The sequence below is a fragment of the Pseudophryne corroboree genome, unplaced genomic scaffold (genome assembly GCF_028390025.1).
Source record: "Pseudophryne corroboree isolate aPseCor3 unplaced genomic scaffold, aPseCor3.hap2 scaffold_915, whole genome shotgun sequence".
Taxonomy (NCBI): domain Eukaryota; kingdom Metazoa; phylum Chordata; class Amphibia; order Anura; family Myobatrachidae; genus Pseudophryne; species Pseudophryne corroboree.
The window spans coordinates 18100-45921 of record NW_026970495.1 but is presented as its reverse complement, the minus strand read 5'-3'; the positions used below and the strand labels follow the sequence as shown (position 1 = coordinate 45921).

Genomic DNA, 27822 nt, shown 5'->3' with positions numbered 1-27822 from the left:
TTTGTATAACAATGACAGTAAATGTCTGTTTCTTTTCAAGCAGAACTTTCTTGACCATACTAATTGCTTGAAAGATCTGGGAGCACATGGAAAAGAGTACAAACCATGCTTATAGCAAGGGGAAGCCTGGTGAGAAATCTGCTTTCTTTCTTTCAAATTGGGTGCTCACTTTGAGCTGAATGAGGACTGCTGGCATGGCACTCAGGCGACAGGTGGAATCTTGGTCATGCTCTGGTTTCTCTTCAGAACGAACAAATCTTTCGCCTTTTACTAAAGATTTCCGTGGAGAGGAGCAAAACTGAGTTTTATCTCAAATTTTGCATGCCCCATCTTATTGGGGTTTTATTTTATCGGTTTAAAGATAGAACGAGTGTGCTTTAATGTAAGCTCATTTGCATAGAAATGACAGTAAATGTTTGTTTCTTTTCAAACAGAACTTTCTTGACTATACTAATTGCTTGAAAGATCTGGGAACACATGGAAAAGAGTACAAACCATGTTTATAGCTAGGGGAAGCCTGGTGAGAAATCTGCTTTCTTTCTTTCAAATTGGGTGCTCACTTTGAGCTGAATGAGAACTGCTGGCATGGCACTCAGGCGACAGGTGGAATCTTGGTCGTGCTCTGGTTTCTTTTCAGAACGAACAAATCTTTCGCCTTTTACTAAAGATTTCCGTGGAGAGGAGCAAAACTGAGTTTTATCTCATTTTTTCCTTGCCCCATCTTATTGGGGTTTTATTTTATCTGTTTAAAGATAGAACGAGTGTGCTTTAATGTAAGCTCATTTGCATAGAAATTACAGTAAATGTTTGTTTCTTTTCAAACAGAACTTTCTTGACCACACTAATTGCTTGAAAGATCTGGGAGCACATGGAAAAGAGTACAAACAATGTTTATAGCAAGGGGAAGCCTGGTGAGAAATCTGCTTTCTTTCATTCAAATTGGGTGCTCACTTTCAGCTGAATGCAGGGCCGGTGCAAGGTTCCTCGGCACCCTAGGCAAATCTTCATCGCCCCCCCCCCCCCAATGCCCGGCCTCTCAGGTGAAACAGTGCGTAGGTAGCGTCTTCTAAGCTCCTTTTAAGCTTTATAAATATATACAATATACTCCTGTACTTGTGCGCAGCACTTGCGCAGAAATAGCTTAACAACGTTTCGGATGCTTTGATATTGAATCTTTAATATTGGATGTTTTGTCAAAAGATGCAACATTAAAGCATCTGAAAAGTTGATAAGCTACAGTTGTATTTCCGCATATGTGCATACTGTACTTCTTTGAAACATGTGGAGTGCCACCCATAAATACAGGAGTGCCACCCATAAATACATATATATATAGTATATACATACATAATAATTTTGACACATCCTCCAACACCGCTACACCAGTTCCCCAGTCCCCCCCAAGCCCTAGATGCTTGTACAAAGTTAAAAAAAAAAAAAAAACCTCTGCAGGGTGGTGTGTTTATTAAATGTGACGTTTCAGGGACCGTATCCCCTATCTTGAAGAAGGGGAACGGTCCCCAAATGTCACATTTAATAAACAACACACCCTGCACAGGTTTTTTTCCCACTTTGTACAAGCCTCTGAGTGCCGCCAGCTATTTGGATACCATATACATGTGAGCATGTACCCTTATGGAGTGACAGAGGAAACAGGTTACTATATATATATATATATATATATATATATATAGTGGAAAGGAAATCAGCGGCACTCAGCAGACTGTTGTAAAGTAAAAAAGTCTTTAATCCGGTCCATATATATATATCTAAAAAGATCTATCAAGATAGATGTACTGTGTTTATACATAGATGGATATACTGTGTTGTGTGTATATGTGTGTATATATGTGTATATATATATATATATATATATACACACACACGTGTATATTACTGTGGCCGTTTATTGTGGCCACCTACAGACAGCTGCCACCTCTCAGGCACTAGAGAGGCGCAGCTGCTGCAGAACCTATTGCCTTTCACATAAATTAAATAAGAAGAGGCAGAGGGGGGGGAAGAAGTGAACCTAGCTACAAGATGCAGGAGGGGGGGGGAGCAGCGGGAGCCTAATAGCTGTGGGGGAGCTGGTAATAAGAAGAGGCAGAGGGGGGGGGGGGGGAAGAAGTGAACCTAGCTACAAGATGCAGGAGGGGGGGGGGAGCAACGGGAGCCTAATAGCTGTGGGGGAGCTGGTAATTAGAAGAGGCAGAGGGGGGGGGAGAAGTGAACATAGCTACAAGATGCAGAAGGGGGGGGAGAAGTGAACAAAGCTACAAGATGCAGAAGGGGGGGGAGAAGTGAACAAAGCTACAAGATGCAGGAGGGGAGGGGGGGGGGTGCAGCGGGAGCCTAATAGCTGTGGGGGCGCTTGTCACAAAAAGAGGCAGCAGCAGGTACTGATGCGGGAGCCGGTCGCGGGATTGGGGGGGTAGCGCGGATAACAATTTGCACTGGATTGTAGGGAGAGGCGGCGCCCGATGCGGCAGCAGTGCGGACCAGGCCAGCAGGTGACTCTCCTTCATGTGCCCTGTGCCCAAATGCAGGGGTGATGGGGGGGGGGGACGCGGCGCGGGAGACCATCGCGTGGGGGAGCGGCGGGTAGTCAGTGATGCGGAGCGGACCAGGCCAGCGGGTGACTCTCCTTCATGTGCCCTGTGCCCAAATGCAGGGGTGATGGGGGGGGACGCGGGAGACCATCGCGTGGGGGAGCGGCGGGTAGTCAGTGATAGGCTGATACTGTGGGACCCGGGACCCCGGACTCAGGAGCACAGGCGGCAGCAGGCTGCACATAGCCCACATAACATAGTGGAATGTGTTATGATCGCAGAGGTGGGGGGGCGGCGGCACGGCAGGGTTGCAGAAGTAGGCACACAGTCAGTCAACTCACTTTTGAAGGCAGAGTCAGACAGACGTGGTGGGCGCACACGAGCAGCTCCTCTGTTTCTGCTGAGGCACATGATAAAAAAGTGTTCTCTTTCACTTTCGTTCACTAAGCAGTGCCGCCCTCCAGTGGTCGCCGCCCATAGGCAGCTGCCTAAAGCTGCCTAGTGGTAGCGCCGGCCCTGGCTGAATGAGAACTGCTGGCATGGCACTCAGGCGATAGGTGGAATCTTGGTCATGCTCTGGTTTCTCTTCAGAACTAACAAATATTTCGCCTTTTATTAAAGATTTCCGTGGAGAGGAGCAAAACTGAGTTTTATCTCAATTTTTGCATGCCCCATATCATACCTCCCAACTGTCCCGATTTTCGCGGGACAGTCCCGTTTTTTGGGGACTGTCCCGCTGTCCCACCTGCGGGCCGCAGTGTCCCGCGGTGGGGAGGACAGTTGGGAGGCTCTGTCTGTCGCTGCCCTGCTTAGCAGAGCAGCGGTGAATAGACGCTGTGCGCATGCGCACAGCGTCTATTCACTGAAGTCAGAGGGAGAGGTGGCATGCCAGCGGCTCACAGAGCGCTGGGCATGCCCCCTCAGTGCCGAAAACGGGGGCGTGACTCGCGATCGCGGGTCCTCCTGCGAAGCCACACCCCTTTTACTTAGGCCACGCCCTTTTTGGGAGCGCGCGCGACTTCGCCGCGCGTGTGTCCCTCTATGCGAGCCGACAAAGTTGGGAGGTATGCCCATATTATTGGGGTTTCTTTTATCAGTTTAAAGACAGAACGAGTGTGCTTTCTTGTTAGCTTTAATGTAAGTTTATTTGCATAACAATGACAGTAAATGTTTGTTTCTTTTCAAACAGAACTTTCTTGACCATGCTACTTGCTTGAAAGATCTGGGAGCACATGGAAAACAGTACAAACCATGCAGTATCACAAGAGCCTTTATTTGATCTTTCATGAAGATAGAGCAGAATTGAGGACACGTCAACAATTTCTGCCGAAGGTGGTTCATCTTTCCACATGGTGCCTTTGGCCACTGACACCTTTGTTGAGTCAAAGTCTCTGGCTGTGGTCAGAACTTTGAAAATTTATGTCACCAGAACGGTTCAGATTAGGAAAACAGAGGCTCTGTTTGTCCTGTATGCTCCCAACAGGATTGGGTGTCCTGCTTCCATGCAGACCATTATGCGCTGGATCTGTGGTAAGATTCAGCATGCTCATTCCACGGCAGGATTGCCGTTACTGAATTAGGTGAAGACCCATTCTACTAGAAAGGTGGGTTCATCCTGGGCAGCTGGTCGGGGAGTCTCGGCATTGCAACTTTGCCGAGCAGCTATTTAGTAAACACTTTTGCTAAGTTTTACAAGTTTGATACCTTGGCCGATGATAACCTCAAGTTGGGTCATTCGGTGCTGCAGAGTCGTACGCACTCTTCCACCCGTTCAAGAGCTTTGGTATAACCCCATGGTTCTTAATGTGACCCCAGCATCCTCTAGGTCGTATGAGAAAATAGGATTTTAATACCTACCGGTAAATCCTTTTCTCTTAGTCTGTAGAGGATGCTGGGCACCCGTCCCAGTCCATACTGTGTCTGCAGTTATTACTTGTGGTTATACACATGTTGTGTTATGGTTCTGGTCAGCTTTTTGCTGCAATTGTTCATGCCGTTGGCTTGTGTTCTGTTGAATGCCACGTTCTGCGGCATGCTTAAGGTGTGAGCTGGTAAGATGCTCACCTTAGTTTAACAATAAATCCTTTCCTCGAAATGTCCGTCTCCCTGGGCACAGTTCCTATAACTGGAGTCTGGAGGAGGGGCATAGAGGAAGGAGCCAGTTCACACCCTTTGATAGTCTTAATGTGCCCATGTCTCTTGCGGATCCCGTCTATACCCCATGGTTCTTAATGTGACCCCAGCATCCTCTACGGACTAAGAGAAAAGGATGCCCTTGCGCACTATCCTGACTTCTCCTCCCGTCTGCTTACTTTGTGCCTTCCAACGCACAATGCGAACTACAGGTGGTGCTGTAGGGCCCACACCCTTTTACTTGCCTTACAGAACAGCTCTGGAGCTGTTACAGTGCCCAGCTGCTGCAAGAAATCAGCTTGAATGCTTCAGGGGATGGGGCATGGCCAACATGAGCCCCACACCAAAGGAGGGTGGGGGTGTTTAATGAGAACTAGGGGTCATCCAAGCACTGCAAAAGGCCGCCATGCCCTGCACGCCCCTTTTCTCTTTTCATATGCAGATGAGGGTTCCAGCCAACTTTGGCCCACTGCTTGGATAACATCACTGTATGCAAATCCGTCTGCTGCAGACCTTCCCCCAGGAATGCTTGTACTAGATGTTGCATATGGTTTGATATTTGATGGTGCTTCAGTATTAGGCAGCCTTCCGCCCTCCCATGTTCATCTGAAAAGATGTGGTCTCCCTGCAGTTGTTGTCCCCAGACGAGAGTTCCCTTGTGCTTCCTCAGTTGAATCTCCTTAACTTGACGGGGGAGGGGCTGCCAGAGCAGACACCCTCCCCAGCCCTATCCCAACTCATACTTATTTTGCATATGAGATTTCTTGATCATGAAGATTGTTCTCACAGGGTGAGGTTCATCCATTATATTTTAAAATAGGAAGGTACAAATTACATATTTGAATTGCATTTATGTGCTGGATTCAAATGTCCCCCCCCCCCTTCCATTCTCAATTGTGCCCGTCAGCAGCTATTCTAAGGTTGCTGCCAATGGGTGTGACACATTAATTTCTTCTGTGGGGTACACTGGACTCCACAAGGATTCACATTGGGGTGTAGAGTAGGATCTTGATCTGAGGCACCAACCGGCTCAAAGCTTTTGACTGTTCCCAAGATGCTCAGTGCATTCTCCTCTATAACCCCGCTTCCATGAACAGGGAGCTCAGTTTGTAGTTGGTGCCTTCAGTAGCAGGCCACTTAACAGGGGCCTGCCTCAGGCAGCCTATTCTTAGCTATAAATTTTGACAAGAAAAGAAGAACTTGTTTTATGAGAATCTACAAGGGCTGCAGCAGGCTAGGTCTAATAGACATCTTTACTGCAGCTTCATCACTCCCAGCGGCGCTGTATACTCCCGTGCCCCGGTTGCTGGGTCACTGCAGCGGAGGCTCCGGTTTCATCCTAAGGTCAGTCACACACACACCACCCTTCCGGATCACGAGGCCGCTGATGAAGGGGAGCGTGGCCGTAGGGGGTGGACCGTGTGCGCACTGGCGTGGACACTGATTACTGGGCAGCCGCTCCACTAGCCACCAGGTACAGTTAAGGAGCACAGGTCTGGGGGGTTTTCTCCTATATTAACCCAATTTTGTACTGCCCGCAGCGCATTGTGATAGGTAATAGGGCCTGATTCAGGTTGGATTGCAATCACAATAAGCGATCCAACTGCAAAAATTGCTAAGAGCATACGCATGTGCCTGCATTTTCTGCGGCACCCCGCAGAGAATGCGATCGCCTCTGCCTGTCAATCGGGGCGGGGGGGGGGGGATAGGTGGGTCAGCAACACTCCATTTCCAAGTCAGGGATGGAGCGGTGCGGGTGCAAGGCTTCAAAATGGGGTCTGCAACGGAGGAGACACAGGGGGCGTGGTCACAGCGGCTGTATGACATCACATTCAGCCGCTGTGATCACAAAAATGGTGGCGGCTTCCTGCGCGCACATACAGTCTGCACCAGCAGGAGGCTACACCATTTTTTATGATCACGCTGAACTGCAGTGCGACTGCAATTACAGCATGGTCAAGAAGGGAGGCGTCATGCTGGGTGGCCATACCTTTTCACTGTGCAGGAGCCAGCACCGCTCACACACTAGTCCCCGGGTGCAGCCCCCAACCCCCGGGACACCCGGAGCAACATAATGTAGATTCAGGCCACCAGGCCACGCCCCTACCTATGAAACCATGCCTCCTTTTTACCATTGCGCTGCTTATCTGCGCGCACTGCATTACAATCTCCCTCGCCACCTCTCTGGGTGTCACCAGTAATAGTGACACCTCTGCCATGCTTGTAGCAGCTGGTCCTAAGATCTACGCCTCAAGCCCTGAGTGTTTGCCCTTGTGACTTGTTGATCATCATAGCGAAGCAGATGCTTACAGAAAACTGCAGGGGCTTAGATTGAAAATAAAAAAATTGATGGGTATAAGGTAGAGAGGAGCGGGTTCGGTTCTCCGAGAACCGAATTCCCCACGAACTCCACGTGGTTTACACTGGTCCGAGGCAGGCTCGGTTGTTCCCGCCTGACTCGGAAAACCTGAACAAGGGAAAATGTCATCATCCCGCTGTCGGATTCTCGCGAGATTCGGATTCCATATAAAGAGCTGCGCGTTGCCGCCATTTTTACTCGTGCATTGAAGAGAGAGCGGAATGGACGTGGCTATGTTCTCTCAGTGGAAATCTCAATATCAGTGCTCAGTATCAGTGGTTACTTATTGCTGCTCAGTAATACTAGTAGTGTGTCTCTCCTGCTCAGTGTCAGTTCTCAGTAGTATCCTCATCAGTGCTCAGTATCACTGCTCATTGTCTTGTGCTGCATTGTGGTGCTCAGCATACTACAGTACATTACTAATAGTCCAGTGCTGCATCTTGCTGCTCAGTGTCAGTTCTAGTATCCTCATCAGTGCTCACTATCACTGTTCATTGCATTTTGGTTTTCTGTATACTACAGTAACATAGTAATATAGTAACATATAGTAACATAGTTTTTGAGGTTGAATAGAGGCAAATTGCCCATCGTGTTCAACCTGTTTTAAGTTGTGATGATTCTACATACTTGCTGAATAATGTTTTATGACTAGTTAGCTACTATAACTCATGTTACCCCCGGATTAACCATGTTGATATTTTAAGTATTATAACCTTGGATAGCTTTTTCATTCAGAAATGTAATTATTCCTTTTTTAAATCCAATTACAGAGTCCGCCATTACCACCTTCCCTGGCAGGGAATTCCACATCCTGATTGCCCTAACAGTGAAGATCATAGTATCTCACCTGGCAGGTAAGTAGGAGTTGGGCTAGAGCTGTGGAGGATTGCTGCTCGGGCACCCCCTGTCAAGTGAAGGAGATCCAACTGAGGCAGCACAAGGGAACTCTCGAAAGAAGAACAAGGCTAGAGGAAGATCTGAGACAAAGAAATCTGACTTTTACCAGAGCTGACCAGAGGAAAGCACAAACACAGTCCCCCACTACCACAAATAATGCAGTCGAGTTTCCCACATTTGGGGAAATCACAGGGGTCAGCATACCCAGAATGCAATGAATGAACCTCAGCCTGGGAAAACAATCTTCATGACCATGGTATCTCCTATGCAAAATAAGTATGATTTGGGATAGGGCTGGGGAGGGCCGCTGCTCAGGCACATCTCTGTCAAGTAAAGGAGATTCAACTGAGGCAGCACAAGGGAACTCTCATCTGGGGACAACAACTGCAGGGAGAACACATATTTTCAGATGAAAATCTTGGTCATGCTCTGGTTTCTCTTCAGAACGAACAAATCTTTCGCCTTTTACTAAAGATTTCCTTGGAGAGGAGCAAAACTGAGTTTTACCTCAATTTTTGCATGCCCCATCTTTTTGGGGTTTCTTTTATCGGTTTAAAGATAGAATGAGTGTGCTTTAATGAAAGCTCATTTGCATAGAAATTACAGTAAATGTTTGTTTCTTTTCAAACAGAACTTTCTTGACCATGCTACTTGCTTGAAAGATCTGGGAGCACATGGAATACAGTACAAACCATGCTTATAGCAAGGAGAAGCCAGGTGAGAAATCTGCTTTCTTTCAAATTGGGCGCTCACTTTGATCTGAATGAGGACTGCTGGCATGGCACTCAGGCGACAGGTGGAATCTTGGTCATGCTCTGGTTTCTCTTCAGAATGAACAAATCTTTCGCCTTTTATTAAAGATTTCCGTGGAGAGGAGCAAAACTGAGTTTTATCTCAATTTTTGCATGCCCCATATTATTGGGGTTTCTTTTATCAGTTTAAAGACAGAACGAGTGTGCTTTCTTGTTAGCTTTAATATAAGTTGCCATAGATGCAGTGAAACACGCGTGTAGGGCACGGCGTGTCCGCGTGTATTTGACTCATGTGAAATGTTATAAAACAAAAATATATGATTATGATGTTAGCTGTTAGTCTCCACTAATAGGGAATAGAAGCTGAGCTATAAGAAAGGAATACACTAGATATGATGTCACTTAGCAATTACAATGTCTAAAGTGCATACAGATAGCTACTAATAACTCTTGATAAGAAAGTATATCAGTGTGGGTATATTTATATGATGGGATATTGGGACTAGTGAATATATATCACTCCTGCTGTCCAGATTGGCAATAACCAGACAATTATGATAAGAGTAGAGATGTCACATGGGCTGCTATAGATATTAATTTAATGCTGTATGTGTCATTTGTTACAAATGGATACATTTTCTATGAGTCAGCCTAGCAGCTGCATGTTCTAACACAGAGGTGGCCAACCCGCGGCTCTCGAGCCGCATGCGGCTCTCTCCTTGTTGTGATGCGGCTCCCGCTCTCTCTCATTCAAGTGACGCGGCTCTTGACTAGCACCGGCACTTGTCTCAGCCTTCCAACAGCCTGCCTCCGTCACAGGAGGCTTGGGAGGCGCCGGCACTGCTCCGCTCTATGCGGGATGTGAAGTTAGGACTAGAGATGAGCGCCTGAAATTTTTCGGGTTTTGTGTTTTGGTTTTGGGTTCGGTTCCGCGGCCGTGTTTTGGGTTCGAACGCGTTTTGGCAAAACCTCACCGAATTTTTTTTGTCGGATTCGGGTGTGTTTTGGATTCGGGTGTTTTTTTCAAAAAACACTAAAAAACAGCTTAAATCATAGAATTTGGGGGTCATTTTGATCCCAAAGTATTATTAACCTCAAAAACCATAATTTACACTCATTTTCAGTCTATTCTGAATACCTCACACCTCACAATATTATTTTTAGTCCTAAAATTTGCACCGAGGTCGCTGTGTGAGTAAGATAAGCGACCCTAGTGGCCGACACAAACACCGGGCCCATCTAGGAGTGGCACTGCAGTGTCACGCAGGATGTCCCTTCCAAAAAACCCTCCCCAAACAGCACATGACGCAAAGAAAAAAAGAGGCGCAATGAGGTAGCTGTGTGAGTAAGATTAGCGACCCTAGTGGCCGACACAAACACCGGGCCCATCTAGGAGTGGCACTGCAGTGTCACGCAGGATGTCCCTTCCAAAAAACCCTCCCCAAACAGCACATGACGCAAAGAAAAAAAGAGGCGCAATGAGGTAGCTGTGTGAGTAAGATTAGCGACCCTAGTGGCCGACACAAACACCGGGCCCATCTAGGAGTGGCACTGCAGTGTCACGCAGGATGTCCCTTCCAAAAAACCCTCCCCAAACAGCACATGACGCAAAGAAAAAAAGAGGCGCAATGAGGTAGCTGTGTGAGTAAGATTAGCGACCCTAGTGGCCGACACAAACACCGGGCCCATCTAGGAGTGGCACTGCAGTGTCACGCAGGATGTCCCTTCCAAAAAACCCTCCCCAAACAGCACATGACGCAAAGAAAAAAAGAGGCGCAATGAGGTAGCTGTGTGAGTAAGATTAGCGACCCTAGTGGCCGACACAAACACCGGGCCCATCTAGGAGTGGCACTGCAGTGTCACGCAGGATGTCCCTTCCAAAAAACCCTCCCCAAACAGCACATGACGCAAAGAAAAAAAGAGGCGCAATGAGGTAGCTGTGTGAGTAAGATTAGCGACCCTAGTGGCCGACACAAACACCGGGCCCATCTAGGAGTGGCACTGCAGTGTCACGCAGGATGTCCCTTCCAAAAAACCCTCCCCAAACAGCACATGACGCAAAGAAAAAAAGAGGCGCAATGAGGTAGCTGACTGTGTGAGTAAGATTAGCGACCCTAGTGGCCGACACAAACACCGGGCCCATCTAGGAGTGGCACTGCAGTGTCACGCAGGATGTCCCTTCCAAAAAACCCTCCCCAATCAGCACATGATGCAAAGAAAAAGAAAAGAAAAAAGAGGTGCAAGATGGAATTGTCCTTGGGCCCTCCCACCCACCCTTATGTTGTATAAACAAAACAGGACATGCACACTTTAACCAACCCATCATTTCAGTGACAGGGTCTGCCACACGACTGTGACTGATATGACGGGTTGGTTTGGACCCCCCCCAAAAAAGAAGCAATTAATCTCTCCTTGCACAAACTGGCTCTACAGAGGCAAGATGTCCACCTCATCTTCACCCTCCGATATATCACCGTGTACATCCCCCTCCTCACAGATTATCAATTCGTCCCCACTGGAATCCACCATCTCAGCTCCCTGTGTACTTTGTGGAGGCAATTGCTGCTGGTCAATGTCTCCGCGGAGGAATTGATTATAATTCATTTTAATGAACATCATCTTCTCCACATTTTCTGGATGTAACCTCGTACGCCGATTGCTGACAAGGTGAGCGGCGGCACTAAACACTCTTTCGGAGTACACACTTGTGGGAGGGCAACTTAGGTAGAATAAAGCCAGTTTGTGCAAGGGCCTCCAATTTGCCTCTTTTTCCTGCCAGTATAAGTACGGACTGTGTGACGTGCCTACTTGGATGCGGTCACTCATATAATCCTCCACCATTCTATCAATGTTGAGAGAATCATATGCAGTGACAGTAGACGACATGTCCGTAATCGTTGTCAGGTCCTTCAGTCCGGACCAGATGTCAGCATCAGCAGTCGCTCCAGACTGCCCTGCATCACCGCCAGCGGGTGGGCTCGGAATTCTGAGCCTTTTCCTCGCACCCCCAGTTGCGGGAGAATGTGAAGGAGGAGATGTTGACAGGTCGCGTTCCGCTTGACTTGACAATTTTGTCACCAGCAGGTCTTTCAACCCCAGCAGACCTGTGTCTGCCGGAAAGAGAGATCCAAGGTAGGCTTTAAATCTAGGATCGAGCACGGTGGCCAAAATGTAGTGCTCTGATTTCAACAGATTGACCACCCGTGAATCCTTGTTAAGCGAATTAAGGGCTGCATCCACAAGTCCCACATGCCTAGCGGAATCGCTCCCTTTTAGCTCCTTCTTCAATGCCTCCAGCTTCTTCTGCAAAAGCCTGATGAGGGGAATGACCTGACTCAGGCTGGCAGTGTCTGAACTGACTTCACGTGTGGCAAGTTCAAAGGGCATCAGAACCTTGCACAACGTTGAAATCATTCTCCACTGCACTTGAGACAGGTGCATTCCACCTACTATATCGTGCTCAATTGTATAGGCTTGAATGGCCTTTTGCTGCTCCTCCAACCTCTGAAGCATATAGAGGGTTGAATTCCACCTCGTTACCACTTCTTGCTTCAGATGATGGCAGGGCAGGTTCAGTAGTTTTTGGTGGTGCTCCAGTCTTCTGTACGTGGTGCCTGTACGCCGAAAGTGTCCCGCAATTTTTCTGGCCACCGACAGCATCTCTTGCACGCCCCTGTCGTTTTTTAAAAAATTCTGCACCACCAAATTCAAGGTATGTGCAAAACATGGGACGTGCTGGAATTTGCCCATATTTAATGCACACACAATATTGCTGGCGTTGTCCGATGCCACAAATCCACAGGAGAGTCCAATTGGGGTAAGCCATTCCGCGATGATCTTCCTCAGTTGCCGTAAGAGGTTTTCAGCTGTGTGCGTATTCTGGAAAGCGGTGATACAAAGCGTAGCCTGCCTAGGAAAGAGTTGGCGTTTGCGAGATGCTGCTACTGGTGCCGCCGCTGCTGTTCTTGCGGCGGGAGTCCATACATCTACCCAGTGGGCTGTCACAGTCATATAGTCCTGACCCTGCCCTGCTCCACTTGTCCACATGTCCGTGGTTAAGTGGACATTGGGTACAACTGCATTTTTTAGGACACTGGTGAGTCTTTTTCTGACGTCCGTGTACATTCTCGGTATCGCCTGCCTAGAGAAGTGGAACCTAGATGGTATTTGGTAACGGGGGCACACTGCCTCAATAAATTGTCTAGTTCCCTGTGAACTAACGGCGGATACCGGACGCACGTCTAACACCAACATAGTTGTCAAGGACTCAGTTATCCGCTTTGCAGTAGGATGACTGCTGTGATATTTCATCTTCCTCGCAAAGGACTGTTGAACAGTCAATTGCTTACTGGAAGTAGTATAAGTGGGCTTACGACTTCCCCTCTGGGATGACCATCGACTCCCAGCGGCAACAACAGCAGCGCCAGCAGCAGTAGGCGTTACACGCAAGGATGCATCGGAGGAATCCCAGGCAGGAGAGGACTCGTCAGAATTGCCAGTGACATGGCCTGCAGGACTATTGGCATTCCTGGGGAAGGAGGAAATTGACACTGAGGGAGTTGGTGGGGTGGTTTGCGTGAGCTTGGTTACAAGAGGAAGGGATTTACTGGTCAGTGGACTGCTTCCGCTGTCACCCAAAGTTTTTGAACTTGTCACTAACTTATTATGAATGCGCTGCAGGTGACGTATAAGGGAGGATGTTCCGAGGTGGTTAACGTCCTTACCCCTACTTATTACAGCTTGACAAAGGGAACACACGGCTTGACACCTGTTGTCCGCATTTCTGGTGAAATACCTCCACACCGAAGAGCTGATTTTTTTGGTATTTTCACCTGGCATGTCAACGGCCATATTCCTCCCACGGACAACAGGTGTCTCCCCGGGTGCCGACTTAAACAAACCACCTCACCATCAGAATCCTCCTGGTCAATTTCCTCCCCAGCGCCAGCAACACCCATATCCTCCTCATCCTGGTGTACTTCAACACTGACATCTTCAATCTGACTATCAGGAACTGGACTGCGGGTGCTCCTTCCAGCACTTGCAGGGGGCGTGCAAATGGTGGAAGGCGCATGCTCTTCACGTCCAGTGTTGGGAAGGTCAGGCATCGCAACCGACACAATTGGACTCTCCTTGTGGATTTGGGATTTCAAAGAACGCACAGTTCTTTGCGGTGCTTTTGCCAGCTTGAGTCTTTTCAGTTTTCTAGCGAGAGGCTGAGTGCTTCCATCCTCATGTGAAGCTGAACCACTAGCCATGAACATAGGCCAGGGCCTCAGCCGTTCCTTGCCACTCCGTGTGGTAAATGGCATATTGGCAAGTTTACGCTTCTCCTCCGACAATTTTATTTTAGGTTTTGGAGTCCTTTTTTTACTGATATTTGGTGTTTTGGTTTTGACATGCTCTGTACTATGCCATTGGGCATCGGCCTTGGCAGACGACGTTGCTGGCATTTCATCGTCTCGGCCATGACTAGTGGCAGCAGCTTCAGCACGAGGTGGAAGTGGATCTTGATCTTTCCCTAATTTTGGAACCTCAACATTTTTGTTCTCCATATTTTAATAGGCACAACTAAAAGGCACCTCAGGTAAACAATGGAGATGGATGGATTGGATACTAGTATACAATTATGGACGGGCTGCCGAGTGCCGACACAGAGGTAGCCACAGCCGTGAACTACCGCACTGTACTGTGTCTGCTGCTAATATATAGACTGGTTGATAAAGAGATAGTATACTCGTAACTAGTATGTATGTATAAAGAAAGAAAAAAAAACCACGGTTAGGTGGTATATACAATTATGGACGGGCTGCCGAGTGCCGACACAGAGGTAGCCACAGCCGTGAACTACCGCACTGTACTGTGTCTGCTGCTAATATAGACTGGTTGATAAAGAGATAGTATACTCGTAACTAGTATGTATGTATAAAGAAAGAAAAAAAAACCACGGTTAGGTGGTATATACAATTATGGACGGGCTGCCGAGTGCCGACACACAGGTAGCCACAGCCGTGAACTACCGCACTGTACTGTGTCTGCTGCTAATATATAGACTGGTTGATAAAGAGATAGTATACTCGTAACTAGTATGTATGTATAAAGAAAAAAAAAAAAAACACGGTTAGGTGGTATATACAATTATGGACGGGCTGCCGAGTGCCGACACAGAGGTAGCCACAGCCGTGAACTACCGCACTGTACTGTGTCTGCTGCTAATATATAGACTGGTTGATAAAGAGATAGTATACTCGTAACTAGTATGTATGTATAAAGAAAGAAAAAAAAACCACGGTTAGGTGGTATATACAATTATGGACGGGCTGCCGAGTGCCGACACAGAGGTAGCCACAGCCGTGAACTACCGCACTGTACTGTGTCTGCTGCTAATATATAGACTGGTTGATAAAGAGATAGTATACTCGTAACTAGTATGTATGTATAAAGAAAGAAAAAAAAACCACGGTTAGGTGGTATATACAATTATGGACGGGCTGCCGAGTGCCGACACAGAGGTAGCCACAGCCATGAACTACCGCACTGTACTGTGTCTGCTGCTAATATATAGACTGGTTGATAAAGAGATAGTATACTCGTAACTAGTATGTATGTATAAAGAAAGAAAAAAAAACCACGGTTAGGTGGTATATACAATTATGGACGGGCTGCCGAGTGCCGACACAGAGGTAGCCACAGCCGTGAACTACCGCACTGTACTGTGTCTGCTGCTAATATATAGACTGGTTGATAAAGAGATAGTATACTCGTTACTAGTATGTATGTATAAAGAAAGAAAAAAAAAACATGGTTAGGTGGTATATACAATTATGGACGGGCTGCCGAGTGCCGACACAGAGGTAGCCACAGCCGTGAACTACCGCACTGTACTGTGTCTGCTGCTAATATATAGACTGGTTGATAAAGAGATAGTATACTCGTAACTAGTATGTATGTATAAAGAAAGAAAAAAAAACCACGGTTAGGTGGTATATACAATTATGGACGGGCTGCCGAGTGCCGACACAGAGGTAGCCACAGCCGTGAACTACCGCACTGTACTGTGTCTGCTGCTAATATATAGACTGGTTGATAAAGAGATAGTATACTCGTAACTAGTATGTATGTATAAAGAAAGAAAAAAAAACCACGGTTAGGTGGTATATACAATTATGGACGGGCTGCCGAGTGCCGACACAGAGGTAGCCACAGCCGTGAACTACCGCACTGTACTGTGTCTGCTGCTAATATATAGACTGGTTGATAAAGAGATAGTATACTCGTAACTAGTATGTATGTATAAAGAAAGAAAAAAAAACCACGGTTAGGTGGTATATACAATTATGGACGGGCTGCCGAGTGCCGACACAGAGGTAGCCACTGCCGTGAACTACCGCACTGTACTGTGTCTGCTGCTAATATATAGACTGGTTGATAAAGAGATAGTATACTCGTAACTAGTATGTATGTATAAAGAAAGAAAAAAAAACCACGGTTAGGTGGTATATACAATTATGGACGGGCTGCCGAGTGCCGACACAGAGGTAGCCACAGCCGTGAACTACCGCACTGTACTGTGTCTGCTGCTAATATATAGACTGGTTGATAAAGAGATAGTATACTCGTAACTAGTATGTATGTATAAAGAAAGAAAAAAAAAACCACGGTTAGGTGGTATATACAATTATGGACGGGCTGCCGAGTGCCGACACAGAGGTAGCCACAGCCGTGAACTACCGCACTGTACTGTGTCTGCTGCTAATATAGACTGGTTGATAAAGAGATAGTATACTCGTAACTAGTATGTATGTATAAAGAAAGAAAAAAAAACCACGGTTAGGTGGTATATACAATTATGGACGGGCTGCCGAGTGCCGACACAGAGGTAGCCACAGCCGTGAACTACCGCACTGTACTGTGTCTGCTGCTAATATAGACTGGTTGATAAAGAGATAGTATACTACTAATATTATATATACTGGTGGTCAGGTCACTGGTCACTAGTCACACTGGCAGTGGCACTCCTGCAGCAAAAGTGTGCACTGTTTTAATATAATATTATGTACTCCTGGCTCCTGTTATAACCTATAACTGGCACTGCAGTAGTGCTCCCCAGTCTCCCCCACAATTATAAGCTGTGTGAGCTGAGCAGTCAGACAGATATATAATATATATAGATGATGCAGCACACTGGCCTGAGCCTGAGCAGTGCACACAGATATGGTATGTGACTGACTGAGTCACTGTGTGTATCGCTTTTTTCAGGCAGAGAACGGATATATTAAATAAACTGCACTGTGTGTCTGGTGGTCACTCACTATATAATATATTATGTACTCCTGGCTCCTGCTATAACCTATAACTGGCACTGCAGTAGTGCTCCCCAGTCTCCCCCACAATTATAAGCTGTGTGAGCTGAGCAGTCAGACAGATAATCAGATATATATAATATTATATATAGATAATAGATGATGCAGCACACTGGCCTGAGCCTGAGCAGTGCACACAGATATGGTATGTGACTGAGTCACTGTGTGCTGTGTATCGCTTTTTTCAGGCAGAGAACGGATTATAAATAAAACTGGTGGTCACTATCAGCAAAACTCTGCACTGTACTGAGTACTCCTAATGCTCCCCAAAATTAGTAAATCAAGTGTCTCTCTAATCTATTCTAAACGGAGAGGACGCCAGCCACGTCCTCTCCCTATCAATCTCAATGCACGTGTGAAAATGGCGGCGACGCGCGGCTCCTTATATAGAATCCGAGTCTCGCGATAGAATCCGAGCCTCGCGAGAATCCGACAGCGTCATGATGACGTTCGGGCGCGCTCGGGTTAACCGAGCAAGGCGGGAAGATCCGAGTCGCTCGGACCCGTGAAAAAAAACATGAAGTTCGTGCGGGTTCGGATTCAGAGAAACCGAACCCGCTCATCTCTAGTTAGGACGTCACATCGCTTAATGAGAGGTTAATGAGAGGCGGAGCCGCTGCCACAGGAGAGGATGCAGCTGCGGGACTCGTGGACGCCATTGTAAGTATGCAGTCTAGGCTGCGGCTGGTGTCTAAATGCCACAGCGGAGGAGGGGGTGGTGGTGGAGCCTGGAGCCTGCCATGAGAGCCTGTCTGCATGATGAGGGGGACCCAGGTGCCGCTGTCATCTGTGCGGTGAGGGGGACCCAGGCGCCGCAGTCATCTGTGCGGTGAGGGGGACCCAGGCGCCGCTGTCATCTGTGCGGTGAGGGCGGCCCAGCCAGCACCACGCGCCGTGCGGTGAGAAGATCAGATGCTAAATACCTGCGGGGAGTGAGAGGGGAGGAGGAGGGAATACTCGGGTCTTGGATGTTATGCTGTGTGTGGAGCTGGGGGGAATGCTGACTACTGTGTTTGGATCTGGGGGGGGATGCTGGGAACTGTGTTTGGATCTGGGGGGGATGCTGGCTACTGTGTGTGGAGCTGGGGGGATGCTGGCTACAGTGTTTGGAGCTGGGGGGAATGCTGACTACTGTGTTTGGATCTGGGGGGGATGCTGGGAACTGTGTTTGGATCTGGGGGGGATGCTGGCTACTGTGTGTGGAGCTGGGGGGATGCTGGCTACAGTGTTTGGAGCTGGGGGGGATGCTGGCTACTGTGTGTGGAGCTGGGGGGGATGCTGGCTACTGGGTTTGGAGCTGGGGGGGATGCTTGATACTGTATGTGGAGCTGGGGGGATGCTGGATAGTGGATACTGTGTCCCCTGTCACCCCACCTATAATCTGTCCCTGGGCTGGAATGACATGGGAGGGGCTAAAGTGACACATGGAGACGTGTACTATGTGAATCTGACTTTTTCAATTAATTTATGTGGTTTTGAATTTCAAAATTTATTTTATGTTTGTGGGTTTTAAAAAAAACATTTTATGTGGAAGTGTATTTTTCCAGTGTATTTTCTTGTGGAGTGTATTTTATGTGAAACTGGCTTTTTTCGGTGTATTTTCTTTTGATCTGGCTTGTTTCAGTGTATTTTATGTGAATATGGCTTTCTCTATGTTTGCAAAGTAAAAAGGTAAACAAAGTTTTATACTGGGAAGATTGTGTGCAGATGATGTGTTATTTTCTATGTGCTGGGCTCACCACCTGCGTGATTAAAAATGGGGGAGAATGATACACACGGTCATGCTCCTACGAACATCATACTGAAGGCATACACACAAAAATGGGGCGTAGCCTTGTGCCAGCTAGGCCACGCCCCATTTTTTGGGCGCGCCTTCGGCGCGCACATGGCAGTGGCTCTTTCGCTTGACTACAGATATTTTTTGGCTCTTTGCCTCTAACTGGTTGGCCACCCCTGTTCTAACAGAACACTATCCTCACACAGAATCTGCTAACCTTGAGATAACTAAATGACAGTGTGTAACAGTCTCTTTACTATAAGACTGTTACAAAGTAATATATATATTTGAAGTCAGTCTAGCAGCTGTGTGTTCCAGCAGTTTATAAGACAAAGAAAATCTCCTATTGTGGAATCTAGACACATGGGACTGCTGGCCTGTGTCATACTATTTCTATGTAATACCAGTAACATGTATATAACTGTTACATAATTGTTACAAATGGATAAATCTTTGAGTCAGCCTAGCAGCTGCATGTCCTAACAGGACACCATAAATCCTTTACAGTGTAACAAATTGATTGGTAACACTTAAAGGCTGGAGAGCAGTTATATGCCTTACTAGCATACTCAATATACCACATTATTACACCAGTTACCACGATTATTGACAGCGCATTTGATATATTATATTACCCTCACACTGAGTCTGTTTACCTTTAGATAACTAAGTGACCGAATATGTAACAGTTTCTCTATCATAAGACTGTTACAAAGTGAGATAGATATATTTGGAAGTCAGTCAAACAGCTGTGTGTTTCAGCGGTTTATAAGAAAATTCCTCATTGTGGAATCTGGACCACTAAGGGTTATTATATATATAGCACATGGAATTGCCACATCTCCCTATATGATAATTTCATTACACTGTAACATAATAAGAATTAACTCTTTAACAGTGTAAATAGAGAGTAATGAATCTCTGACACATGGAATATATTATTTCTTAGATGAATTGGATAAACCATTATGACAGACACTTTGCTTCCTAATAAGAATTGAGGTGGCTATACCTCTAAGGAAAGCATTATTGCCTACGCCTAGATCAGATTAAATAAGATCTGGCTGAATATATGAAGGAAGGTTGCTATTTATATGAGAATTGGAATTGCTATATTCCTTAAGGCAACCCCACCGATTGATATATGTTGTCAATTAAGTATATCTGAACGGCTATATCTGGACCAGATTTAATAAGATCTGGCTGATTATATGAAGGAGGGCTGCTATTTATATTGGAATTGCCATATTCCTTAAGGCAACCGCACCTGTTGGTATATCTCGCCAATTAACTATATCTAAACAGCTAAATTAAAGCTATTCATCATTTTTTTAGTTTGGATATTAATAAATATGATCTTTCCATGATGCATAGAGATTTCCCTATCAAGTGATTCCTTATCCGATATAGAAAGCTATCCCCCTATGGTATTGAATTTAGGAATATAGTCTTAGGGGACACAGAGAAATAAGTGATCCCCATCTACCTAAGCACCCCACAAATTGGAGGTTAGCTTACCGGTTATACTCAATCACCCCCACAAATTCGCCAATGGGGATGGCTTCCCGGGAGGTAACCCCTATTGAGTGAAGGGAGTATATAGGATATGACCCAGTGGTACCTGACGACATAGATACTAACAGCTATTTAATAACATTACGCTAGAAAGTGATTATTAGCAACATATATATCTATATAAACAACCCCGCCAGGGTTGTGCCTTCAAAAATAATCACACACGGACACGCTTTTTAAACCTTTTTTTCACATCTCTTTATTCTTCTTATGCACATGTATGTTAGTTCTGTGATTTTAACCTTTATGTTTCACTGCAGTTTGGGATAATAATATTAATATTTATCCAATTTTAATACATACTTAATAAAGGTTATATTTTATGATTCATTCATTCTGTCCAGTGCGTCAACAGTGCAGATTTCTTCTTGTTTTTTCTCCCAAATTCTATAACAATGACAGTAAATGTTGTTACTTTTCAAACAGAACTTTCTTGACCATGCTACTTGCTTGAAAGATCTGGGAGCACATGGAAAACAGTACAAACCATGCAGTATCACAAGAGCTTTTGATCTTTGATCTTTCATGAAGATAGAGCAGAATTGAGGACACGTCAACAATTTCTGCCGAAGGTGGTTCATCTTTCCACATGGTGCCTTTAGCCACTGACACCTTCGTTGAGTCAAAGTCTCTGGCTGTGGTCAGAACTTTGAAAATTTATGTCACCAGAACGGTTCAGATTAGGAAAACAGAGGCTCTGTTTGTCCTGTATGCTCCCAACAGGATTGGGTGTCCTGCTTCCATGTAGACCATTATGCGCTGGATCTGTGGTAAGATTCAGCATGCTCATTCCACGGCAGGATTGCCGTTACTGAATTAGGTGAAGACCCATTCTACTAGAAAGGTGGGTTCATCCTGGGCAGCTGGTCGGGGAGTCTCGGCATTGCAACTTTGCCGAGCAGCTATTTAGTAAACACTTTTGCTAAGTTTTACAAGTTTGATACCTTGGCTGATGATAACCTCAAGTTGGGTCATTCGGTGCTGCAGAGTCGTACGCACTCTCCCACCCGTTCAAGAGCTTTGGTATAACCCCATGGTTCTTAATGTGACCCCAGCATCCTCTAGGTCGTATGAGAAAATAGGATTTTAATACCTACCGGTAAATCCTTTTCTCTTAGTCCGTAGAGGATGCTGGGCACCCGTCCCAGTCCATACTGTGTCTGCAGTTATTACTTGTGGTTATACACATGTTGTGTTATGGTTCTGCAAAAGAAAGGGGGTGGTGAGACTGCGCTAGATTTGATGAATACAACACTATTGGTATAATCAATAAAACAAGTTTATTCCTAAAATAGTACAATAGGTATATAAGGATTATATTAAAAATATGCACATGTGTAAAGTATTAAATAATACAATTTCTAAAATGTAAATAAATATCCCAAGGGACTAACCAATCCGCCAGATATGGAATTAGACTTTGTGGAGATATATGCAGTGACCGTTCCTGATGTATTTCCCCTATATCATTATAGTCCAGCTTATACAGTAGTCTCAGAATTTAGGCAAGGTCCAATGTATGGACAAGTTACCGTTAGAGGGTAATGTGCTCCGAAATCTGTAGTGGAGAGCTCCTCATGCATTACGGTTACTGCAGTCCTTTATGCGATGTTTGCCATGTGGAGTCTGAGAATTAGAAAAATCGTCTGGACGAGGCTTGGGGAATGGTTCGGTCCTCCTTGGAGTCAATTCCTGGCAGGGGTCCCTGGTTCACCTGACGCGTTTCGCTGCAATCAGCTGGCAGCTTTCTCAAAGGTATGTGCAGTCTAAAACATGTGGGGTTTATATACCACCTCTAATATGGTGGCTAATTAGCCCCTTGAAACACCTGAGTGCAATTGCATAATCACTTTTAGGGCTAGATGCATAAAATCAGAATAAACTTATGAGCTGAGACAGACCTACTTCGAGTAGCATATGATAGGTAGCAGATATATACATTATTTATAAAAACCGAGTTGTTTAAAGGCCTTTATTGATATGTAAGTAAGTGAATAAAGACAAACAGGAAGTGTGTAAAAGAGCATTAACCAATAACTGAATTTGTTGTGGATCCTGTTGTCATGGAGATGATATTGACAGCTTCCATTATAGGTGGAGGAACATGTAGAGAGCGGGACTGAAATTGCATATTTCCGTTTTGTTCCGATCACGTGACTTATGTCACGTGGTCGGGGCTTTGTATTGTATGTCTTATAGCGTGCGGGAGAGCGGGGAGACGGTTGCTAGGCAACCGGATAGTGTATTCGATTACACAGACCATGATCCGTAGCGACTTGTCCGCCCTAGTCCGTGTGTTTAGGGAGGACGTGATTGCGTCATTGTCTATGAATCATTACAGGCATTACTTCCGCCCACCAGTCCGTTAGAGGCATAGTACTTCCGCCAACCAAGTTATCAGAGATAGGGATTACATTTAGATTTAGATTCAATTGGAACTCATACTTTTTAGGTGGCTTAGGGATCTGACCCAACAGGGCCAATGTTCAGACTATGGGAGGGGGGTATATTTAAGTTCTAATAATAAGTATTTTAAACATTATGTTATCGCATCCAATGGGTAAAAATCTAAATATTAATATCCTAAATGAATTAATAAAATGTGATACTTCATGACTAATTATTTCTCAGTATATTGATTTTATCTAAATATTATAATAGATATAGTGGTATAGGGACCATATAAATGTCCCCTCTATTAATATATAAATATTTAATATTTTATTATTTATTGTAATATTGATTCAGAGGTTTCAGCGTGATGAACAGATCACTAAAAAGTTCACTAGAAAGGGCGAGACAATAATTTATGAACAGAATTGTAATTTTTAGAGGAAAGCCATGTATACTCCATGTGGGAGAAAGATTAATTATTAGCAATATTTCATATTATGGTATTTAATTCTACGGCATCGTTAAGACCGCCAGGGTAAATGGAGCCCATTTTAAACATCCAATAAGTTTCTTGTTGGCATAGTTTTTTATAACGGTCCCCACCCCTATTGGTTATAGGGATGTGCTCCACTCCAATTAGTTTAAGGCTGTTGGGATTGCCTTGGTGGAATTCATGGAAGTGTTGGGAGACACTATGGGATGACAGTCTTTTAATAATATTTCTCCGGTGTTCAAGAAACCTGATTTTGAGTTTTCTGGTGGTACGCCCTACATATTTGAGTCCGCATTCACATGAGAGTATATATATAACATATGATGAATTACAGTTAATGAAGTGTTTAATTTCATATAGTGCCCCACTATCTTCAATTTTAATGGTCTTAGTTCTATTATCTATATAGTTGCAGGTGATACACCTGGTTGCTCCACATTTGAAAAACCCCTTAGTATTAGATGGAAGCCAGGAGTCTAATTGGGCTGTGGGTTTTAAATCAGGTTTCAAAAAGCTGGGTGCCAATGAATTTCTAAGGGATCTATTTTTCTTAAAGATAAAAACTGGGTCGCTTGGTAGCAGGGGGGCTATTAGATAATCCTGTTTAAGGATATTATGGTTTCTCTTTATAATTTGTTTGATTTGGGAACAGTGACTGTTATAGGTAGAAATGAATGCTATTGGTTTCTCATCTTCTATTAGGTTAGTTTTATCCTTTTTCTTATTAGTTAGTAACGTGTTTCTGTCTATTTTTCTAACTTCTTCAAGTGCTTTATTTAGAAGAACTGTAGGGTACCCTCTCTGTTCAAACGATTTTAGCATCTCGGATGCTTGGGCTTCAAAAGATATTATATCAGAGCAATTGCGTCTGAGGCGTATGAGTTGTCCCCTGAGGATATTCCTCTTCCAGGGGGGGTAGTGTGCACTGGAATAGTGTAGATATGCATTAGTGCCTACTTCCTTAGCATAATTAGTAGTGTAGATTGTATCATCTTTAACTTCAAGTGACACGTCCAAAAAGTTAATACATTGGGAGTGATATTGGTGTGTGAAAGTTAAACCATAAGTGTTAGAATTAAGAGAATCAACAAATAACTGTGCTGAATGTGAGTCCCCATCCCAAATAATAAAAAGATCGTCAATGTACCTGCCTTATAGGACCAGGTGCGCCTCCCAGCCTCCCCTCCAGATAAGTTGTTCCTCCAATTCGCCCACATAGAGGTTGGCATAGCTGGGGGCGAACCTGGTCCCCATGGCGGTACCCTTGACTTGTAAATAGTGAGATTGTAGAAACAAAAAATAATTGTGATGAAGGATATAAGAAATAGAGTCAATTATGAATTTCTTGTGTATCTCACTCAGGTCCCCATCTTGAGTGAGTCGGTTAGATATTGTGAGTAAGCCTTTCTCGTGTGGGATATTTGAATAAAGACTTTGGACATCCAAAGTTAGGAATGCATATGAATTAAGCCATTTCACATCTTTGATAAGGGATAAAAAGTGAGTAGTGTCCTTGATGTGAGACCTGAGTGTAGGTACACGTGGTTGTAGGTATGAGTCTACATAATAAGATAGGTTGGATGTGAGGGAGTGAATACCAGATATAATAGGGCGCCCTGGGGGTGAGGTGAGAGATTTGTGTATCTTGGGTAAATGATAATAAACCGGGGTGACAGGGTGTGCAGAATAAAGAAAATTGTATTCGTCTTTGGATATGACTTCATCGCTTAGAGCCCCCCCCAGAAGAGTAACAAGCTCCAGAAGGAATTCTCGGGTGGGATCACTGCTTAGTTTGGTGTAGAACTCGGGGTTTTCTAACTGTCTTGTGGCCTCCAGTATATAGTCGGTTTTGTTCTGTATGACAAGCCCTCCCCCCTTGTCGGCCTCCTTAATGATAATGGATTTATCCCTAGTTAGATTATTGATGGCCCTTTTCTCTTGTCGAGATAGGTTAGATTTGTTCTTATGTGAATGGAGATGAATGTCAGAACACATTGTCTTAAAATCATCCATGGTCACCTTATAAAAGGTTTCTATGCTGGAACCTTTGGATTTAATTGGGAAAAATTCTGATCTCTGTTTAAAATTCTTTCTGGATATGTCGTACAGTTTCTCTGTTTTGTTGGGGGTACATTGTTCTGTATTAGCCAGTTCCTCCAATATATCCAGAGCTATCTGGTCCCCATCATCAAGCACTATAGGTATAGCTTCCTCCTTCCTTTGTTTTATGTGTTGTTTAGCGAAGAATCTTTTACGGCATAAAGTTCTGATGTATCTATTAAGTTCCACAAACAAAGTGAAGATGTTTGGGGGAGTGGATGGGGAAAATGTAAGGCCCTTATTTAGGAGGGTAATTTCAGAGTCTGAGAGAACTTTTGTAGATAAATTGAAAATATTGGAGGTCTTTGTGCCCTTATTCTTATTTCTATTTAGTTTCTTGTATTTTTCTTTCTTACCCCCTCTTCTACCTCTGAATCTGTACTTCTTCTTCCTCTTTTTGATGTTATCTGTTGTTCGTTCGCATGTGGTATTTGATCCCAATGTAATTTGTTTGGGCGTTTGTCTAAAAAACCCTCTGTTGTGGTTTCCGTTCTGCTCATATTTAGATCTCTTTCTTTAGGTCTCGCCCCTCTACTCTGTGTGTCATAGGTTGGTCTATCCTGTATTCTAGGGGATATTGGATGGGGATATCTGGAATAGGGGGTTTCTATTTCATTTCTTTTATTTCTCCTAAAAGTAGGAGAGCTATTTGGCCAGTAATGTCTCGTATATTCCCGTTCTCTATGTTGGGGATAGTTGAAGTTCCTATGGGGAGAGGGATAAGTTTTTCTAGTGGAAAATTTCCTGCGTCTATTGGATGTTGATTTATTATATGGTCGACCTTGTAGTTTTTCGTATGGTCTCCCTCGCTGTTCTATCTGTTCCTCCCTATTCTTTAGTTTATATGTTCTCACTGTTCCTTTCGTATAATCATCAAAGTCTCGCCTAAATTTTGTACATTTGGTATCTAGAAGCGTTTGTTCAAATTTATCAATTTTTTCAGTAACGATCCTATCCCTTTCTTTAAATTCAGGCATGTTAGCATGTGGTTCGAGTCTCTTTTTAACTTCCTCAACTAACTTCCTGTTGTGTTATGGTTCTGGTCAGCTTTTTGCTGCAATTGTTCATGCCGTTGGCTTGTGTTCTGTTGAATGCCACGTTCTGCGGCATGCTTAAGGTTAGTGATGAGCGGATTCGGTTTTACTCGGTTTTACTCGGTTTTACTCGGTTCTCAAAACGGCATCTTATTGGCTCACGGATGTCACGTGTTTTGGATAGCCAATAAGATGCCGTTTTGAGAACCGAGTAAAACCGAGTAAAACCGAGTAAAACCGAACCTCGCTCATCACTACTTAAGGTGTGAGCTGGTAAGATGCTCACCTTAGTTTAACAATAAATCCTTTCCTCGAAATGTCCGTCTCCCTGGGCACAGTTCCTATAACTGGAGTCTGGAGGAGGGGCATAGAGGGAGGAGCCAGTTCACACCCTTTGAAAGTCTTAAAGTGCCCATGTCTCTTGCGGATCCCGTCTATACCCCATGGTTCTTAATGTGACCCCAGCATCCTCTACGGACTAAGAGAAAAGGATGCCCTTGCGCACTATCCTGACTTCTCCTCCCGTCTGCTTACTTTGTGCCTTCCAACGCACAATGCGAACTACAGGTGGTGCTGCAGGGCCCACACCCTTTTACTTGCCTTACAGAACAGCTCTGGAGCTGTTACAGTGCCCAGCTGCTGCAAGAAATCAGCTTGAATGCTTCAGGGGATGGGGCATGGCCAACATGAGCCCCACACCAAAGGAGGGTGGGGGTGTTTAATGCGAACTAGGGGTCATCCAAGCACCGCAAAAGGCCGCCATGCCCTGCATGCCCCTTTTCTCTTTTCATATGCAGATGAGGGTTCCAGCCAACTTTGGCCCACTGCTTGGATGACATCACCGTATGCAAATCCGTCTTCTGCAGACCTTCCCCCTGGAATGCTTGTACTAGTTGTTGCATATGGTTTGATATTTGATGGTGCTTCAATATTAGGCAGCCTTCCACCCTCCCATGTTCATCTGAACAGATGTGGTCTCCCTGCAGTTGTTGTCCCCAGACGAGAGTTCCCTTGTGCGTCCTCAGTTGAATCTCCTTAACTTGACGGGGGAGGGGCTGCCCGAGCAGACACCCTCCCCAGCCCTATCCCAACTCATACTTATTTTGCATATGAGATCTCTTGATCATGAAGATTGTTCTCACAGGGTGAGGTTCATCCATTATATTTTAAAATAGGAAGGTACAAATTACATATTTGAATTGCATCTATGTGCTGGATTCAAATGTCCCCCCCCCCCCCTTCCTTTCTCAATTGTGCCCGTCAGCAGCTATTCTAAGGTTGCTGCCAATGGGTGTGACACATTAATTTCTTCTGTGGGGTACACTGGACTCCACAAGGATTCACATTGGGGTGTAGAGTAGGATCTTGATCTGAGGCACCAACCGGCTCAAAGCTT

At 45.1% G+C, this 27822-nt stretch overlaps 6 non-coding genes across 6 annotated transcripts; 5 read left to right on the top strand and 1 right to left on the bottom strand.

Moving 5' to 3' along the window:
- Nucleotides 1-226: 226 nt before the first annotated feature.
- LOC135046143 (U5 spliceosomal RNA) lies at nt 227-342 on the top strand. The gene has a single exon (XR_010238493.1). It is a non-coding gene; the product is annotated as a U5 spliceosomal RNA (small nuclear RNA).
- Nucleotides 343-617: 275 nt separating this feature from the next.
- Nucleotides 618-733, top strand: LOC135046151 (U5 spliceosomal RNA). The gene has a single exon (XR_010238500.1). It is a non-coding gene; the product is annotated as a U5 spliceosomal RNA (small nuclear RNA).
- Nucleotides 734-3120: 2387 nt separating this feature from the next.
- Nucleotides 3121-3233, top strand: LOC135046159 (U5 spliceosomal RNA). The gene has a single exon (XR_010238508.1). It is a non-coding gene; the product is annotated as a U5 spliceosomal RNA (small nuclear RNA).
- A 4821-nt stretch (nt 3234-8054) lies between these two features.
- LOC135046197 (U1 spliceosomal RNA) lies at nt 8055-8218 on the bottom strand. Its single transcript, XR_010238543.1, has one exon. It is a non-coding gene; the product is annotated as a U1 spliceosomal RNA (small nuclear RNA).
- A 144-nt stretch (nt 8219-8362) lies between these two features.
- On the top strand, nt 8363-8478 carry LOC135046145 (U5 spliceosomal RNA). The gene has a single exon (XR_010238494.1). It is a non-coding gene; the product is annotated as a U5 spliceosomal RNA (small nuclear RNA).
- A 270-nt stretch (nt 8479-8748) lies between these two features.
- LOC135046149 (U5 spliceosomal RNA) lies at nt 8749-8864 on the top strand. Its single transcript, XR_010238498.1, has one exon. It is a non-coding gene; the product is annotated as a U5 spliceosomal RNA (small nuclear RNA).
- Nucleotides 8865-27822: the final 18958 nt, after the last annotated feature.